This window comes from Scyliorhinus canicula, chromosome 15 (assembly GCF_902713615.1).
Source record: "Scyliorhinus canicula chromosome 15, sScyCan1.1, whole genome shotgun sequence".
Taxonomy (NCBI): Eukaryota; Metazoa; Chordata; class Chondrichthyes; order Carcharhiniformes; family Scyliorhinidae; genus Scyliorhinus; species Scyliorhinus canicula.
The window spans coordinates 138,218,162-138,239,340 of NC_052160.1; the positions used below are offsets into that span (position 1 = coordinate 138,218,162).

At 42.0% G+C, this 21,179-nt stretch overlaps 1 protein-coding gene across 4 annotated transcripts in view; it reads right to left on the bottom strand.

Moving 5' to 3' along the window:
- LOC119978057 (AMP deaminase 2-like) overlaps window positions 1-21,179 on the bottom strand; it is a 157,494-nt gene that overhangs the window by 61,467 nt on the left and 74,848 nt on the right. The window lies entirely within an intron of this gene.

The window sequence follows — 21,179 nt, forward strand, 5'->3', positions numbered from 1 at the left end:
GAAAAGATTTGTGTGGTGTCAAGTATTCAAAACCTTTTTGTCGGTGCGTATGCGCGGCCTCTGACCCGGATGTGCAGGGGGCCGTATCGGCAGCTAGACATGTGGGCTCTCCGACGGCTCCCTGCTAGCTCCCAGCAAAACGGTGGATCTATGGCCTTTTGACGCCAGTTTACCTGTGGCGTGTGGACTTAGTCCCAAAAACGGAGAATCTAGTCCCATATTCTGCCTGGCGACAGGATGTGCTTGGGTCCTACCCACGTGGGATGGCTTTCAGAGAACCCAGGGACGGTCACATCCTGGACGTTGACAGGAGAAGCTGTGAGCTGCTGTCTGTCTCTCTCTCTCCCTTTCTCCAGAAATGCTGTCTAGCTGCTGATCTCTGAACCAGCAGAGAGGTCTTTGAGACCGGGATAAATCTACAGTGAGAACCATTTCAGACTGGAAGCAAAAACCTCCCAACTGGAGGCCTAGGCTGAAGAAGGGTGTACTGGAAAACATCCATCTCTTTTTTTTTTAATAAACAATTTTATTGAGGTAGTTTTTGGCTTTATAAACAGTTACAGACATCATCAGAAAGGAAGCAAAAAAGGCAAAAATGTGCAAACATCCACGTACTTTCAATACTTCCATCGTACCGTATTGCACAAGCCCGCTCCCCTCCCACCCGTACTACCCGCCATATTTTCCCTCCTACTCTACTCTACCCCCCCCCCCTCCCCCCACCCCCCTGCTGACGCTCACTCTCCCGCAAAGAAGTCAATAAATGGTTGCCACCTCCGGGTGAACCCCTGCACAGATCCCCTCAAGGCGAACTTAATTTTTTCCATCCCCAGGAAACTTGACATGTCCGCAAGCCACCACTCAGTCTTCGGGGGCTTTGAGTCCCTCCACGCCAATAACATTCGTCGCCGGGCTATCAGGGAAGCAAAGGCCAGCACATCGGCCGCTTTCTCCCCCTGGACGCCCGGGTCTTCCGAAACCCCAAAAATTGCCACCCCTGGACTCATCACCACCCTTGTTTTTAGCACCTGGGACATGACCCCCGCAAATCCCTCCCAGTACCCCCTCAGCTCAGGGCATGCCCAAAACATGTGCACATGGTTCGCTGGTCCTCCCGCGCACCTAGCGCATTTGTCCTCTATCCCGAAAAATTTGCTCATCCGAGCCACCGTCATATGGGCCCGGTGAACGACCTTAAATTGGATCAGCCCGAGCCTTGCACATGTCGCGGTCGAGTTTACCCTACTCAGGGCCTCTGCCCACAGCCCTTCCTCCATTTCCCCGCCTAGCTCCTCCTCCCATTTAAGTTTCAGTTCCTCTGTCTGGGACCCTTCCTCCCTCATGAGCACCTTATAAATACCCGAGACTCTACCCTCCCCTTCGTCCCTCCCAGAGACTATTCTGTCTAGGATCCCCATTGGCGGGAGGCGCGGGAAAGATGGGACCTGTCTACGAACAAAGTCCCGCAGCTGTAGGTATCTAAAATCATTTCCCCTTACCAACCCAAATTTCTCCTCCAAGCTCCTCAAACTCGCGAAGCTCCCTTCCAGGAACATATCACCCACCCTTCCCGCCCCTGCTCGCCGCCATACTCGGAACCCCCCATCCATACTGCCGGGGGCAAACCGATGGTTGTGAAAACATCCATCTCTAACAGAGAAATTCATCCTTTTTATTTTTCTTCACACCCCTCTTTCCCCTCTGTATTTGTCTGTCTTGTGTGGGGTGGGGGCTAGTTAAAGAGGAATTGGATAATTAATTATTTAGGATTAGTTAACCAGTTGTATTTGCTGCCTATTTACTTATCACTATTGTTATTAATAATAATTAATTGCATTAAAATTTACAAACCCGGTGACAGTAAGACCAGGGACTTTGGGTATTTTCTAAGAATTAATTGTTAATTTCAATTGTGTTGCCACTCCACGTCAAGTGGGGCTGGAATTGACTGCGCACAAGCCCAGGAGGTCCTAACAGTATCTGAAAACTTATCACAACGTTCAACATTCTCTGAAGCCAAGCTATTGAAAATTCTCCACCAGGTAACTTGTTTGCCCAGTAGTTAGTCTATTTACGCGCCAGCATTTTGTCCTTCAACATAATTTATTCTTTTCATGACAATGAAAAAAAATTATTCTCGTCAACACCACAGCCAACCTTTTGAATTGCATTTACATGTGGCTGCAACTGTGAGAAAAAGGCGTTGGGAGGATCGGCAGGCTGCGTGCCAACAATAAAACACAAAAATGTCCTTCTTTCTCTCTTTACAGACCATCTGCCATTATACTGCTGCAGTGGCACGATTCAGCAGCTGCAATCATTTATTATTGATCTAGCTGCTATATTTAGCAACAGGACTCTTGCAAGCCTTCAGCAAAGCTACGTGTCTGAGATCCTGGTGCCACCAAGACAAAAAAAAAGTGTCAAGGCACCTGAAGCTGATTTGAGCTACAGCCATGTGTAAAAATTAGATACCTTTGTCATAGAAAGTTGCAACTAGTACTTACCAGACTAGGTTAATGGACAATTGATGTGCAAAATTAGCAATTTCATGAAACTCAGCGGGGGACTGAGGATGGGCTACTGCTTTCGCAAGGTACAAGTTTTCAGTAACATGTGGCGATTCACAATTCATGGGGTATTCCTACCTCTCCACAAGTTGCTGGACGATTGGCATCTCAATAATAATGATAATCATCTTTATTAGTGTCACAAGTGGGCTTACATTGCAATGAAGTTAGTGCGAAAATCCCCTAGTCGCCACACTCCAGCGCCTGTTTGGATACACAGAGGGAGAATTCAGAATGTCCAACTCATCTTAACAAGTACGTCTTTCGGGGCTTGAGCCATGAAACCTGCTGTCCTACTGACACCAAAATCTATGCATTAATTCTTATCTCATAATTAGAGCGACGAATGTGTTCGCATGGAAGACGAATCTGAGAGAAAAGCTATTTCAATCCGAAAACATCGCCAGGCCCCTGCTTTTGGTGAATTATCAGAGGGACTGGAGAACATCATGAAACTCGTGACTATCTTTGACCAGGCCCGCAAAGACGAGAAAGGCAGGGTCTGAACCCAGATAATGAGAAGCAGAGCCAGGAGGAAAGAGGGTTGAAGAAGAGAAGGCACGGAATTTGTTGGAGAAATTCAAGTTAGCTATCTGCTTCCCGTTAAAGAAAGGGAAATAAATGAAAGACAAATTATTTGCTGCGCACGAGGGGACATAGCTTTACATTGAGGGGAGATAGATATAGGACAGATGTCAGAGGTAGGTTCTTTACTCAGAGAGTAGTAATGGCGTGGAATGCCCTGCCTGCAACAGTAGTGGACTCGCCAACATTAAGGACATTTAAATGGTCATTGGATAAACATACGGATGATAAGGGATTAGTGTAGATGGGTTTAGAGTGGCGCAACATCGAGGGCCGAAGGGCCTGTACTGCGCTGTAATGTTCTATGTTCAAATCTTTTGAAAGAGAAAGATCCCAAAAAATCAAACTGGAAGAAATTGAACAAGCGTGCTTATTTTTGGAAATACTGCAACTGGAGATTGCATTTTGGGCAAACCCAATGGTGACCAAGGAAATCAAACAATTTGAAATGTGAAAGTTTAGTTTTCAAAACTTTCAGCATTATCCTTTAAATAACAGAATAAAAATCTAATCAGCCTGCTTTTCTGTCTTGTGAAAAAGGTACATTCGAAGAATGCATATTTAAAATACCTTATTGAAATAAAAGTGTCCTTTTTCATATTAAGACAATTAGATAAGATTGTTCATAAAAACTTCTGTTATAAATAACATTGAAAACATTTTAGATTTGTAAACAGCCACGGTACTTGTCGTTAAGAGAACCAGGCTGTCGGGCAGAGTTTTGAGGAAGATGCCTTTTGCAATACATTGTTGATTGTAAAAATGCTGATGTGGAGTGACTGGTGATAGTGATGTACATGCACAAAGCCAAAGGAATCAAAGGCACAGACTGACACCAGTTCATGCTTTAATAGGCAGGCTAACTCTATAATCTGTGGTCCTGGTACAGAAAGACTTCTCGTAGTTCAAGCAATGTGTCATGGGCATTCAAAACGTTTCCAACAGACTGCACCCAACATCATGAGATTTACAAAGGGTTTCTGTCAGGGGGCACAGGCGACTCAACACCAATTCTGTCAAATTCCCCATTTTGAGAAAGTGTTTGGTACTATTGTGGCCATCAGGAAAGCAGCACTGGCAAAGGCGTGGGATAGGCAGAACAACCCACCCTCTTGCTTGCACAAATGGGGCCTACCAACAAGGGGATGAAAGTGATTAATTCACACTTTCACATTAGATACAAAGTACAGCAAATGAAAGATATAGCTTTTAAAATAGTTTTATCAAGTAAAACAAAACAGGGCAGCACGGTGCACAGTGGTTAGCATTGCTGCCTCACGGCGCCGAGGTCCATGGTTTGATCCCGGCTCTGGGTCATTGCCAGTGTGGAGTTTGCAAATCCCCCCCCGTCTGCGTGGGTTTCGCTCCCACAACCCAAAAGATGTGCAGGCTAGGTGGATTGGCCACGCTAAATTGCCCCTTAATTGGAAAAAATTAATTGGGTACTCTAAATTTAAAAGAAAAGTAAAACAAAACAAAAAAAGCCACTCAGAAGCAACAAAATTCATTCCTACCATCTCAGATGAGCTTACGGTATTTATTAGATTTTGGCTGGTGCAGTAACCAGCTGCTTACTGTAATTATAGGAAAATTGAAAAAGAGAGAATGCACTGAATTACATCAAACTAAATTGAAATTCAGTGGGGATGATGCAGAATATAGAGAAAAGGCAGCAGCTGTGCTCATGGTCTCCAATTTATATTTAAACACAGGGCTAGGGGAAGCGAATGGAAGATACTGTAAGCACAAGCTGTTAATATGCCACAGATGTCAATTGACAACCCTGTTGGTTTCCTTGTCATTTGCTACATCAGGATGCCTCACTCTCTTATCTAATTGGGATTTCTAAAGTTTTGATTTAAAACATCTGTCTCTATTAAATAATAGCTCATTATTAATAACATCCTGTCTTTTCTGTGTTAAAAAGCAGTTTTAAGATTGTGAGTAAATTTTCACAATTACTCGGCAGTGGTTGGTGATGTTTGCAGTCATCCAGGAGGTTTCCCTTCGAGAGGTGCTCAGTTTGTAGGGTGTGGAGTGTCTTCCAGTAGGGAATATCAGGGTTTCAGGAGATCACATGCCGTTTATTTTGAGAGAGACACAGTAAATGACCCAAGTCCCAGGTTTTACCCTTCCACAGAAAATCTGGATAAGCTCACTTTAGGACGGGCCGAGGGTTGGGGGTGATGTGGCCACTTGCTCATTGAGGGGGAACATGAGGAACAGATAAAATTGTGACAGTGACCATCCAAGACAGACCATCGGCCACATACTGAATCTCTAGTGACATCGCAACCATTTACACTGCGTCAGCTGAAGCTGTTGAATGGTTCTTAAACATCAACATTAAATAAGAACTGTGTCCCAGGCCATATGAATAGAAGAGAACAGCAACAGTATCATAGTCAGAGTATTATACATTCAATCAATCTTCACAGGGTAGCTGGGGTCTCTTCATTCGAAAATTAAGTTGGGAGTTCCCACACTTTACCGTAAGAGCGCAGATCAATTCACCTACACAAGCCTACAACATACCTCTCAAAAATGCTGCACCTCTGAATCATCCCAGGCCCAGACATAATACTGCCCATGGCAGGGCTCACAAGCGGTGACTGAAGCTACACAATTTCCCTCTACCCTCCCATTCCATACTCTCAGACTGGGTATATTCTAGCCTGAGTTCAACTCTTGTCAGTCCGCCCTGGGGGGACCAGGTGGAGAGACAATCTACTAGTGTCCCAGTCCCCAATCCTACTACTTCAAAAGTTCCACATCCTCAAACACTGTCAGAATCCTCGTGTGACGCCTAATCCGAAACCGCAAAATCCAAAACCCAGCTCAACAGATTTGATCACATTGTGCAGCACTGACGAGATCTACACACACTACCTGTGCGGGCAAACTGATCTGCCCGAACACACCAACTTCACTTGGCACATGCATCCTAGCCTTTAATAAAATGAAGATATAAAATGACAGCACAGTATGACAGTCACACAGGAGAGGAGGAAAGAAAAAGAGATGTAGACAAAAAGAGCACGAGAGAAAAAGACAGTATAGGAGAGAGAGAGAAAAAGAGCACGAGAGAGAAAGACAGTATAGGAGAGAGAGAGTGAGAGAAAGAACAGGCAAACAAGAAGTTTTTATAGACTTGTCGGAGCCCCATTTTAAGATATATAAATACTTTAATATTTAGGGCTGACAAGACTGAAAATGTGGATCGACAATTTACAGAAAATTCTCAGTTAAAAAGACCAAATTGCTTTACAGTAATTATCTCAAAAATGTTTCCACAAAAAATGAAATAATTGAAAATATTTCTAGCCTGCCTGCCCACAAAATGATCAAGATTCATTGCTCTGTCATTACTGGCAACAAGACAGACTTTAGGCACCACCCATGTCATATATAGCTGGGACTGCCTCTAGAAATTAACCACCAAATGGAAATCAGCTTTAATTTGGGTCAATATATTTATGTTTCAACACTGATTGCTTCTATCCTCATGAACAACATCTTGTCTGACTCAGTGAGCAATGTCAGAGGAGGTAAACCTGCCAAACATAAAAGGGTGGAGCGTAAATATAGTGCACAACTTGACCCAGACGTCCGAATTGTGCCATGCAAGGGGCAGATATTCCCTTTTTGATGTTTGCAGAGTCAATCCCTGACCATAGGCCTATAAAATTCAGTCTTATTAAAAATAAAAGCCCAAACTGGAAGATACCAAGGACAGCTGTGATGTATAGCAATCCAATACCATACACAATGCAGTGTTTCCTCTAAGCGTTCAAGGACAATTCTACAAGGTAGAATTGTCAAGGTAAAAGGGGCACACTGGGCTAAATAGCTGGCTTTTAATGCAGACCAAGGCAGGCCAGCAGCACGGTTCAATTCCCGTACCGGCCTCCCCGAACAGGCGCCAGAATGTGGCGACTAGGGGCTTTTCATAGTAACTTCATTTGAAGCCTACTTGTGACAATAAGCGATTTTCATTTCATTTCAAGGTCATGTTTACATTTAAAAAATGGAAGGAGTGGTTCACTTCAATAGGTTAAGAATGAAGAGAAAAGATAAATAAATTTATAAAAAGGATATACAACACGGGGGGGGGGGAAGAGATGCACATCATGAGAGCTCGGGAGTGGCTGCGTTTTTGCAATCTCCAGCTCTGCTGGCCTCCAAACCCAATATTAAATCCGTTTGCACATTTCTTTTGTCATTTCTTGGCAGACATACCATGTCCTGAGGTTTATTAGCCTATATTTCAGAACTATCAAGTCGAGACAAAATATCTGAATCCTCATTGATTCAAAGCGGCTGGGAGGAGTTGTGATGGGTCTTCTCATTAGCAGTGCCCTGGTGACGTGGTGTTTTCCAATGGATGAAAACTGCTAGCAAAGATGTTGATCCGTCCGGATGTCTCGGCTCTGCTGGGCAGGTCATCAGAATCCAATTTCAAGAGTTGCACGGCGCCTTTCTGGAGGCGCACGAGGAAGTTCTTGCAATGGAGAGAGCATTGTCCTTGGCGGATCGACGGAGCACATTTAATCCCATCTCTGATGCCTGGAGTTAGGTTGGCCTTCTGACCCCTGGTCCTATGTTGTCCTGTGCCTGATGTCAGTTTAGAGGAGTTGGGGGATGGCTGAGCCCGGCGGGTCACCCCCATCCCCACTGGAGCCTGAGTCATTAGATGCCTGGGTGAGATGGCATGTTGGAAACAATGAGGTTTTGTACTTAAATCGCTGGAATCCTTGGAAGAGCCTGAAGAGTGTTCGCCTTCTTTGATTCCGCTTTATCCTGGATTTCTGCTTTCTTCATGCGCCAGTAGATTAAGTCTTTATCCTGATAATTGCCTCACATCTCAGTTGTTATTGTGGATTTCACCCCCGATCGTTATGTTGTTGCCTGTTAATATTGTCAACTTATTTGAATTAGTCGGGTGTGATGTCCTGCATCGCTGGTTATCCTGATTTAATAAGCTTATATCATATTAAGCTGAATGTTGAATTCATGATTTGCACAAATTATCTTGAGCCTAATGTACCCTGTAGGGAGCAGAGCCGGAGCGGGAGGAGGGTAGGATTAGTTCTGTCCTTGCTATGTTTTGAGGAAGATCACCCCCCCCCCCCCCCCCCAGGGAGCGCTTATCTTTTATTTTGGTTGTGCCTTTTTCTTCTTCAGGCCCAGGTGGACTGAGTATTATCCTGTTGAGGACTGGGGGTTGTTGATCTTTCTGATGGCCCTCCCATCCTGGAGTGCGTTTCCGTTGTTTTACGATTGGGACAAGTTCATATTCCTTTTGGTTCTTGACCCCATGATATCCTGTTGCCCGCTTGAGGACGTTACTAGTGTTGGTGGTCCGGTGATCGGATTTGCCTCTGATCTGGGACTGGGAGATGGGATTGTAGAGGTACTAATAAATAATATAATTATTCAGGTTTTTGCTCTTGGCTCTTGACTTCTTCTATGGGAGACCCTGGGCTGAATATGAAGGTTCGGCTGTGCCGGGTCCTCTCTTTGTCATTCAGCTATCTTGAAGGTATGGGTTGGCTACCTTATCCCGGTCTGGATCTGGAGAAGAATTTAAATTGCACTGCAAGTGTTAAGCCGATTTTTCCTTAGCACTGAGGGTCTCGGGTATTATTTTCTTTTTCTGTCACTTTGTTTTGGAGCTACGGATGCGATGTAGGTCTATAATGTTGCCTGTAACCCGTTTGGGTGCACACGGGTCATTTATCCGCAGAAGGAATTTGTTGAGGATTTTGTCCCTGACTCTTCCGATCTTATTTATTTATTTAATCATGTAATGACTATTGTTTTGTGCTGTACCTGTTGAACATTGATACCTATAACTATCGTTCTGCTTTTGTCTGTTGGATGCAAACTTTGGTAAAAAATTGAAAATCCCAATAAATCGACATAAAAAGAATGAAAGACAACACTCAATGCACTTTCTGAAAGGTTGGTGTACGCAGATACAAATGCATTAAAAAAAAAACTGGAGAGCTGAGTTAAGCAGGAAGAGCAGAGAAAGAAGGGGGACTAATTAGATTTAGTCCTAGAGCCAGCACAGACCCAACAGGACAAATGCTCTTCTTGTGGGATATCACTCGAGGAGCTATGTCTTTGTGATAGGTTAAATATTCCTTTTATCAAAGTATCACACCAGAGTGAGTGAGTACTTAGTAACTTATTCTCAAAGTGGTCAGTTCCTTGCACCTTTTGCATCCTCAAGATATCCCAGGTTAGCCCAGTGATGACTCTCTTTGCGTCAAGGTTGACAACTTCAGGAACTGAAGTATTTGAGGAATTGAGAGTTTGAATAATCTGGAATGAAATAGGCTGACAAACGGGTGTTGCAGTTAATGCAACCTCCTGCCTCAATTCAAATTGGTTTCTCTTCCAAGCTAAAAAGCCCAGTAGTTCCTTAAATCACAATCAAGCTTCCTCCTATTTATCAAGCACCACAATCAATTTGGGATCACTTCATTGCCCGTTCTTCATTTCTAACAACTCTTTCTCACTCAAAGACTGCCAGATCTACACTGCCTCTGGAAATAATTAATAACTTAATTTAATAACTAAAATGATTACAGAGAAATCAGCTTCTTTCCAAAATGGGGATCTTGAGTCAGTCCAGCCAATTTATATGGGTTACCAAGTTAGCGTCAGTCGGCACAGATAACATTTCAAAACAAAGGTATGTAGCAAATACTGTAACCAATACAGTCCAGCAACTTGATCGCTTGTTGCCCTGCTAGCCTAAATTACAAATTAGAACAAAGGATTGAAAGGAAAGCTTGCAACTAATAAATATATTACTTTCCATATATTTCGGAAACTACTGATACAGTATATACTAAATACACAGTATATACTAAATACAATGTTCAGTGGTACTATATTTATTTATGACAACATTGCACATTTTACACAAGCGATATCTCCTAACTTTTCATCCTCTGATAAGGTAGTGCTTAAAAATTAGAAGAATTGTATTCGGACTCCGAAAACAGATTTAGATCGGTTTCATTTGATGAAATAATCTCCCACAACTTGTTTTGCAATATTACTCTGATCTCACCTCTCATCTGCTCATTCTGACAGGATCACAATTTCATCATCATTTACGTAGACCTTAGCCAATAACTCATGGTTTATAGTTCCATGCAGCAAATCACTGTTCAGCATTGCAGTTGTTCAACAGCTAATTTAAAACATCAATTACAATCCTCAAAAGCGAATGTTTCAGTGTCTGATTGCTAATTTCAGGGATAAAGGCAACAAATCTTTAAAAAATATCAGGACTGCTGCTGGGCAGGGAAGATTATAGTCCAAGGTTGGATGGAAGGGGCATGTCATACAATTGAAATGTTTCAAGTGGCATTGTTAAAATCATATAAAAATAATGCAGGTTTTCAAATGACATCCACAGTAGAAACAATGGAAAATCCCAATGCCTCCAGATATCCGAATTAAATTGAGAGCTGACGTTATGCTTCATTTTTGCTTATATTTTTTGCTTATATTTTAGTTGTTAATGTACTTGTATTGTCTTTGCACCTAAAAATGTTCATTTAGCAGCTAATGTGAGTCATAAAATATTTTGCTAAACATGGGGATGGTTTGGCTGCAAATCAGTAAACATAATGTGGAAATTTAATTTTTTGTTTACAGACACGAGGACATTTGCATTCCCAATTCATAGTAGCTTAAATATCGAGCCATAGAAATATATATCATATGGATGTCAGTAATTTGACATGCCATCTCTTGGTTTATAAAGTACTTGGGTAAACAAAATGTAATAATCAATCAGATTGGAACTACAGGCATTCTAAGTGGAATACTGTACTTTTACTCAAGTCAAAAGAGGTCACACAGTTAAATGGTACACCAAAAAAAAAGTTGGTATCATTGTAGAAAAATAGCAGAATAAGTGTAACAAATATTGCGAGGAAAAGAAAACATCAGTCTTCACATCCCCAATCTCAAAAACAGTTACAAACATCAAGATTATCACACATTTTACTACACTCGTGGGAAAGGTTTTGGATATACTAGTTATCTAACATACTGACTTATCATGAATCAAATAATAAACCAAATATTTGACAGTAAGGTGAAAACATGTAATAGTAATAAAATCAGTAAACAAGATATCCCGGGGTGGATTCTCTGCTGCCAGCCACTTCCTGATCCGGTGGAGATTCAAGTGTCAGACATAAAAATGGGATCAGCGCCTGATCCGATGCTCCGATCCTCCGCCACAAGCAGCGGCGGGCTACATGCCCTGCGCCAGTAGGAGGATCAAATAGGTCACTTGAACCCATTTGCATCCAATTAACAGGCTGGAATCCCAATTCTCCAGGCCCATGTGATGCACCAGGCCTCTCGGCTGGTATTCATGCAGGCATACACTGGGGCAAGTATTTTCAAGCGTGGCCCTTGTGCTGTAGACCCTGCGGTGGGTCAAGGGAGTAAGTATTTAATGTTAGTGCCCCCAAGGTCCATCAGAGGGCCCCAATTGAGTTGTAGGCTGTAATTGACTTGGTATTAGCTTCCAGACAGCCAGGTGTCTGGACTGTTTATTTTCATTTCCCTTCACTCTTGAATGCACCCTGCTTTGAAGCTAACCACAATGTTTTTAACTATCTAACTATGATTGACAGGTCTTCATCACATCTGCTGAGAAAAAGTGAAAGCACTTAACTTTTAGTTGGGGTCTCTGATGGTCGGAGTATCCTCATGCGTGTGTCGGGGATGGTCTGTAATTCCCATGATAGTGGTGGGGAGGGGCAGGGGGTGGAATGCTCACACCTATCGGAGGCAGAATTTGAATTGGGGGGGGGGGGTGGGTGGGTGGAGGGCAGCCACCGGATCTCGGTATCAGACCACCCGCTCAGAATTTAATTTCAAGTGATAGTTTACATTTTCCTTTTATACTGCTCGAAGCTCACCTCCCAATCATTTCACCTTCTTCCTAGGTTCAAGTCCATCCTTTTCTTTTATATCAGATCTCCTGGTGTCAGAGGTCAAACTCCGGACTCCTTTCTGCATTGCTTGCAGCCTGATGACCGTGGCAGCTATTATGCCGTATTACTTAATTTGTCAGTGATTCAAAACATTTGAATTAAGAAAGCAGGCACCTAGGGCAGCACGGTGGCACAGTGGTTAGCATTGCTGCCCCGCGGCGCCGAGGTCCCAGGTTCAATCCTGGCTCTGGGTCACTGTCCATGTGGAGTTTGCACATTCTCCCAGTGTTTGTGTAGATTTCGCCCCCACAACCCAAAGACATGCAGGGTAGGTGGATTGGCCTCGCTAAAATTGCTCCTTAATTGGAAAAAATGAATTGGGTACTAGATTTTTTAAAAAGGCAGGCGGCTACTTTATTTGCTATATAGGAGAGAAAACATAACCAAGGGTATTTCTAGCATAATTTTGATGCTCTCAGTTGTAGTAATTATTTTTTTCCCATCTCGTTTATTGATCTAGGTCTCCACCGGGCTATCAGGAATGAATCATTTTGAGATGCAGCTGAGCAGCACAGTGACGAATCTCTTTGCATCAAAGGTTGACAAACAGGAACTTAAGTGTTTGAGGAATTGATGGTCAAACAATCTGCAATTAGAAATTGTATCTCAGCAACGGGAACTCGGTACTCAAACCATGGCCGGAGCCAGAACTCCTCCACAGTTGGAGGGCTTTTGCTGGCTTATGTTCTATCATGATGTCATTCAACATTCTACTCGTTTTGTTCATTGCTGCTCTGCATTTGTTGGACACGTTGTTTAGCAGAGTCTGCCAAGGTTTAGGTCTCTTTCTTCTTCATTCTTAACTACTTCCAACACTATTCATGGGAGTAAATGAATTGCCTTTTTCCATCCTTAAGTGGGATGGTTGTTAGTGGTCTTCATTTTTTTTCTTTTTCTTTTATAAATTTAGAGTATTTAATTTTTTTCCCCAATTAAGGGGCATTTAGTATGGCCAATCCACCTAACCTGGACATCTTTGGGTGTGGGGGTGAAACCCACGCAGACACGGGGAGAATGTGAAACTCCTCACGGACAGTGACCCAGGGCCGGGATTTGAACCTGGGTCCTCAGCACCGTAGTCCCAGTGCTAACCACTGCGCCAGCCTTTTTTCCTTTTTTTGATCCGCCTCGATCATATTTATTGTGTTTAATCACTTCAGAACTTCTGAGCTACTTCTTCAGGTCCACTGCCCCTTTAATCAGTAAAACGTATGCCCATCATAGGCAAATCTTCTGTAGACCATCATGTTTATTATGCTAACATGACAAGATTGGTTTGTGATTCAAAACATTTAAAAACAGCCCACAGTGCATAGAAAGCAGACAGCTGCTTTTTCTTTTATAAATTTACTCAACAGTAGCAAAAACATAACAAGGATGTTTTAAATATCACCCATCAGACTGCTGGACAGGGATACGTCCGTTATTTATTTTAATGGCCTAAATCTAATCACCCTGTGCTCAGAGTAATCCCAGGGATATGTGGCACTTCTATTTTTTTCCATAGATCAGTTACAAGCCAGAGTTTGTAAGATATCATCATTAGATTAAAAATATCGACCAGTTTTTGTAGGCTAGAAAAATAAAGATCAGCACTGACCAACACAGGTTTGCATCGCACCTCAAATTTCCATTTCATGAACGAAGAACAACAGTAACCTCACACTTATGAACATAATGTGATAACAAATAAGAGCTTGCAGACACAAAGCTTCACTAAAGATAAAAATGACATGCTGTTTTATAGTTGGTCTGTCACTTGAGCTGAACACTACATTCACACAACAGCAGAAATACTACTGAAGTTGGGATGGCACGGTGGCAAAGTGGTTAGCACTGCTGCCTCATAGCTGAGGACCCGGGGTTCGATCCGGTCCCGAGTCACTGTCCGTGTGGAGTTTGCACATTCTCTCCATGTTTGCGTGGGTTTCGCCCCCACAACTGAAAAGATGAGCAGGCTAGGTGGATTTGCCACGCTAAATTAACCCATAATTAGAATTAAAAGAATTGGGTACTCTAAATTTATAGTTAAAAAAGTACTACTGAAGTGAATTTTAAAATGATGACTGCTGCAATAGGTGGCATGAGACAATGCCTTTAAGGTTATCGCACTTACATTACTAGAGCTGGGATGCTGAAAGGAGGAATTATTTAATTCCAATAGATTTCACCAAAAGCAAAATCCTTAATGCTAACTTTTGAAGAAGCAGTTTGTCACAAATAACCTTTAATTGAATGGCATGTGACAAGAAAGGTTGATAAGAGCTCCACAATGAAGTAGGACAAGTGTCCCTAAACACAACTTGGTATAAAGAAAAAAATAAATGTATACACCTTCACTCTGTTCGAATACAAGTTCAATGCCAAGTTGCTAGAATTATTAACACAATTCCAAGTTTAATCTCCCATTGTGTAAACCAAGAATAGAAAATGCAGGCCACAACCAATTCAAAATGACTGCGCTGTTGATATCAAGCATACCTTGATCCTTTTTCAAGATTTATTTTAAAATATTTATACAAAGTACCATCCATAAATTAACATTTTGTACCATTTTCCAGTAATCTAAAAGATCAGTTAAATTTGAATCCCACGTTTCTATTTTCTTCCTAACTACCCATTAGACAGCCTTTCATAAATTATGATTCAATTACACTGCCTGGGAAGTCAAAACCAAGTGGAAACCATTTTAGTTACAAGGCAAAGCAAGCAAAAGTTTGCCTAGTCCTCTGACAATGCCAATTAGCCACAAAGAGGGGCGCACGAACAGCCTGGGCAGACTCTTCACCCGATCTCTCTTGCGGTGGAGAAGCATTTTGTACATATCCAGTTTGTGTCTTAATTTTTCTGTCACTCCCCCAATCAACCAAAAGAAGAAATTGAACAAAAGTTCTTCTTTTGCGACTCTGATCTACACCAAAAATGAATGACTTGCAGAGGATCAACAATTTTCTATTTAGATCCAACAAGTCAAATTGAGTCATTTGCAACATAGGTAGGGCACAATGCTGAAAAAATATGGTCAAACCCAGAGGAACAAAGGGGAGTTTAGTGGCTAGATGCAGGGAAACAAATGGTCGGATCCACCAGGTTTGGTATAAGCAAGTCACTCACATTTGATAGGCTTCATAATTTAGGGTCTACACGGATCACTTTCATCTCCCTCCTGCAGCAGTGGGAGACCCTGTTTGATAAAGGACCTTTTATTTTCCCTTCTGAGAATGCAGTAGAATTAGCTGACACTGTACTAGGTGGCAGTCAATTTCATTTGTTAACTCAGATGACTGAAGAAATCACTGCCATGCTGGCGAAGTGGATAACTACTACATTGCTTGCTAAGCACTGCATTATACAAACAAAAAAAAAGTCCAAGTCTGCACCAAGTTAGCTTTGACTTATCCTTGCTACAATTGAGCATGACAATAATATGACTTGAAAGTTGGGGAAGAAACAGTGTCACCCTAGAGTGATCCCACCTGGAAAACATGCAAGGTGAAGACTGAATCAGGCTCAGCTGATTAATCTGATGTTCCTTAGTCAATATCACAAAACATTTGGGTTAATATAATGAAACTGTCCATTCCAATAGAACTGCATCCCAACAATTGATTGATATTTATTGTCACATGTACCGAAGTACAGTGAAAAGTATTTTTCTGCGGCCAATAGAAGATACACAGCACGTACATGGTAGACTAAAGAATAATCAACAGATTATTGACAATGGTGCATCAACAAATTGTGATTGGTTACCGCTCTGCACCTTCAGGGATTAATGAATATGTAACTACTCCCTTCCTATCAACTCCTTTCATGATTTACAAACATTGATTACTTTTTCCTCCCCACACCCATAAAATTAGATTTTTCTCTACATGATGTAATGTAATTTTAGCATTTAATTAACGTTATGATAGTAAAATCATTGATGTTCATTACCATTACAACATTGACACTTCTGGCAAATTCCCGCATCCACCAATGTGAAGTTAAATGTGGCAATCCAAAGTTTTGCTTTCAGATTCTCTGCTCCTGCTCCTCCACAGTGTTCTTAAGTTCTTACAGATAGGTCACTTCTAAAATCATTTCAACTGGCCTAAACTTCCACTTTTAAAAACATTACAGCTTGTTAAATGAGGTGCAACAATCTCTCGGGCCCTGAAATACTCATTTTATGTTTGTGGAATGTCTAATTTCTCCATTATGTTAAGAAAATCCACAGATGTTACAAATAAGACGTTTGCTTGAGGAGGTTTATGATATTTCAGTTTTAATATACATAACCTCACCATATTTCACTGTACTTCGCTCTTTAATCAATTTACAGATAATCAGTGGTTTTCACTTCCTGGTTCCCAATCTGTGAAAATTCTTCAATGTCATTTGTCGTTTCATCTCCTTAATGATAAGCACTGTTGCTGAATTGCTGAATACCAGGATCAAACTAGTGCCAGGAAAAATGAAATTCATGCCACTGTGACTGTTAGATCTTTGGGCATCTTGCCTTGGAGTCAGCAATGTTGTTACTTCACTGCTGATCATAAAATTCAGACTTGGATTTACATTCAAATATCTATAATATTCAAATGTACACTTAAACATGTTTGCTATTTTAGCACCAGAATGCATCACATCCCTTCATATTATATCATCTGACAAGTAAGAAAAAATGCCAGCTGGTCCTTTATTTTTCTGTGCAGCACACTTTTGTTTGTCTATAGTTTTTTTCAAACACTCCAGTCTGAGGGAATTCGACACTGCTGCTCACCGCTCTGCATCGGATTGTGGAAGGACGATAGCTTCCAGATTGCTGGGAGCTCTGGCGCAAGCGCAAAGGGGCAACAACGAGCTGGCCACGTTTACTCCCGTCAACAGCCTACTCAAGAGAACTAAAAACCTGACCTCGGGGCTAAGGGTTTTGGCCACAAGAAATTGGAAATGTCAAGGTTAGTCTGACAGCGAAGAGGCAGCAGGAGGCTGCTTACTCCAGGCAGCTAGAGAAGTCCGTGAGGCGTTGAGACTCAGAGAACCCCAGGAGCAGTTGATAGCTCGGCTTGGAAGTCTTTTGGCGAAGATCAAGCGTAATTCCTATTCTTGTCAGCTTGGATTGAGTATGTCTCTTTGGTGGGGGTCCATGAATTGATTCAATTTGAATTGTTTCTTGGAGCAAGCAAGATGGATTAAGAAGGTGCTCTGCCCATACTCCGCATTGGATTTGTAACTTCGAGAAAGGAATACATTTTTATTTAAAAAGCAGTTGATAGCTGCTTGGATAGCTTGTTTTGGATCTGGGGCTCAGGAAAGCCCAGATCAGTCGATATCTCCATGTTGTTGGGGTGTTGGTGCTCGGAGCAGTCAAGGAATGGTTGTCTACTGTGAAACAAACTGCAGTTGTTGGCAGCTGTCTGGCTTTGGAGATGGTACGTTGCCCGTGTTTATATACTGGAGTGTAGTCTGGCCAATGGTGGGATGCAATCTCAGCAGTAGGTAAGCTTAGCTGGAAAAGACAGTCGAGAAGGCTGGATCTGGGAGAAGGTCTGAGAGAGATCTGGAATAGTTTGCCTTTTGATGAGGACTGTACCCATGGAACTCGGATAGAGTAGAGCTGCCCTCGGCTGGCGGTTGGACAAGCTCCTTGAAGGACAGGGGCAGAATTTGAAGGACATTGTGACACACAGTGATCATTGATGTCTGGATTGCTGAGAAAGTTTAATGTGCAGTTTGTAGTTGGTGTTTGACCACAGTGTGTAGTTTGAATCATGTTTACCTCATATTCATGTGGATGTTAAGAGGAGAAGATAGAGAGTGATGATGGTTTGCTGTGCTGACCGTTGTACATTAAATGTTCTTCTATTTATTTAAAACTGTGCAATCTTGTGGCTTTATTCTCTTAATAAATGCCTGGCAATTCACATTTAATCTACTTTAGAATGAAAGTTACGAGTCCCTAACTGGCTGGTAACAAAACTGAGGGTCTCATTCGGGATCGCATCGCAGTTATAGTACTTGTTAAAAATGAAGAGGCAGATTTTCCTTGTAAGCATTTAGGTAGAACAGTTTGATGAGACACATACACTTATTTATACTCTGGCATTAGATGTTCATGACTCTCAGTTTATTATTAATATTCAAATCTGTGAGCAGCTTGCATCCAAAGTTACGGTAAGAGTTCCAGCCTGAAATATAAGAGGAAAATACACCCATAGATATCGAAGAGTGATGAGAGTCATCAGGTAGAATTTTTCCTGCTCAATTGAAGTAAGAGTTAATGGGAAAGGTTACCACTGACAAAGACAGTGCAAATGGATTCAAGCAACAAGTAATGTGGTTTTGCAACTCTAATCCAGCTTCTGGAATTGTACGTTGCTAAATTTAGCTCCTTATTACAATGATAGACTTGTGATCCATCAAATAAAACTGTATCTACAAGTCTGCCACCAGGATAAAGAAGCAAATTCAGCAATATTGAGACCTATCACAAAAAAGTCCATATTGATATGATACTAATTACAATAGAGCTACAGTACCATGGAAAGAAGATAGAATTGAGTTGTCAGTTAGAGAAGGAATTAACAAGTATATCCACAAGCACATAAATAGAGACGATCTATGTGAAAAGGAAACCGAGTCCTTTCCTGTTAATGAACATTCTGAGCCTAATAAAACGCACGATTGATACCATTAACAGGTGTCCCAGAAGTACAAGATTACTGGCTGCAGCTGCATAATGTGGAGCACCGCTGTTATTATTACTATATTTCCCATTGTCTTGTTAAATAATTACCCTATACTACAGGAACCTTGAACACCAATTTTCAAAAATCAAACTGATGAAAAGTTGCACACCCAATCATTTAATCCATCCACCTACAGACGCCGATGAACTGTGCACCTTTGACAGGTATTTTAATTTCCAACATTGACAGCTTTTCTTAGTTTCTTTTGGGTGTTGCATTTTAATACATAGATTGCCTGGGAATGTACTGCAGACAAGTATTCTCGAGTTCATCAAGGCCGCATAATTATATTTCATAATAAGCCTTGTAATTTACACCGACTTTTATTTTTATATTGGGGTTTGTATCAGTGGGTAACACCATTTTGCGTTACGTGGGCTCATGAACTGCTGTGGGCAAGTGCTGCAGCTATAATACAAAACCTAATAAACAAACCCTGAAACTAAGCAGCTTCTGCAATCATTATTGCATAAATTACACTTTCACAAATCAATTCAGCTGAACCAGTTGGTCAAATGTATTTAAAAATCACACTGTGATTCAATATTTGCTAATATAACACATAGAAAAATTGGTAAACATTTCCGATATCACAGTATTATTTAATTCCAAATTAGCAACTGCATTTCTAAACTTCCAATTCAAAATCAAGATCCAAAGCGAATGCTTGAACTGACAAACGGGACTCAAATAATCAATGCGGGCTTGTTAATTTTTACTCCGAATGTTTTACTGTAGACACACCTCTAAAAACGGGTGATGTTTTTCTGTATGCCCCTCAACAAGTCCCAAATTGAAAAAGAAAAATGAAGGAGGAAAATAATCAGCTCACTTCAATTATGCACTCATAACAATGCAAGGTTTGTACTGTTCATCAAAAATCATAAGGCAGGAATGTGGGCATGATTGCAAATTTAATCTCCTGTCAAGCTGGAGTTAGCTGTCTTAATTCCACCCACGTGCTCTCACCAACAGCACAGAAAGTTAATTTGATGCAACTTGAGAAATGAGAAGCTGGAGTACTCTCCCCAGCCCCCTCTCCCGTTTCCCCAGTACATATTGGAGAATTACAGAGGCCGGTCTCCCTCTTTAGAGCACAGACAAGCCTAGTTGATCCCCAAGTTGTTACACGGCGCATCAAGGGGTGCCATAACGCATCAGGGCAAATGATCTACCAGGACTGCATGAAAATAATTCTGTGCATCAAGTCAAGAAAGTAACTGTGCGCAATTTGGCCCATCGTGTTCATGCCAGCCATCAAGCACCTATCTACTCTATAGTCCAATTTGCCAGCACTTGGCCCATAGTCTTGCATGCAATGGAATTTAGAGTGCTGATCTAAATACTTCTTAAATGTTGTGAGGGTTTCTGCCTCTATCACCCTTTCAGGCAGCGAGTTCCAGACTCCAACCACCCGGGATGAAAAAGGTTTCCCTAATATCCCCTCTAAACCTCTTAGCCCTTACGTTAAATCTATGCCCCATGGTATTGACCCCACCCCCCACCCTGCTAAGGGAGATAGTTCCTTTCTAAGCCCCTCATAATTTTATACACCTCAATCAGGTTTCTCTCCCCCCCCCCCCCCCCCCCCCCCAAATCCCCATACCCTTCTCTGCTCCAAAGAAAACAATCAGTCTATCCAGTCTCTCTTGACAGATTAAAATGCTGCAGCACAGGCAACATCCTGGTGAATCTCGACATAATGCAATCACTTCCTTCCTATAGTGTAGCAACCAGAACTGCACACAATACTCCAGCTGTGGCCTAACCAGTGTTTTATATGCCACCATGACCGCCCTACTCTGATATGCTGTGCCTCAGCTAATATCCCATATGCCTTCTTTACCACCATATCAACCTGTCCTGCTGTCTTATGGACATGCACCCCAAGGTCCCTCTGCACTTCCGAGAGTCCGATCATTCATTGCACATTGCCTTGCCTTGTAAGTCCTTCCAAAATGCATTATCTCAGGGTTGAATTCCATTTGCCACTGTTCTGCCCATCTAATCAGCCAGTCTATACTGTCCTGTAATCTATTTACCACAGATCACAACCACTTCCCATTTTCATAAAATTTACAGTGCAGAAGGAGGCCACTCAGCCCATCGAGTCTGCATCAGTTCTTGGAAAGAGCACCCTACTTAAGCCCGCGCTTCCACCCTATCTCCGTAACCCAGTAACCCCACCTAATCTTTTTGCACACCAAGGGCAATTTATCACGGCCAACCCACCTAACCTGCACATCTTT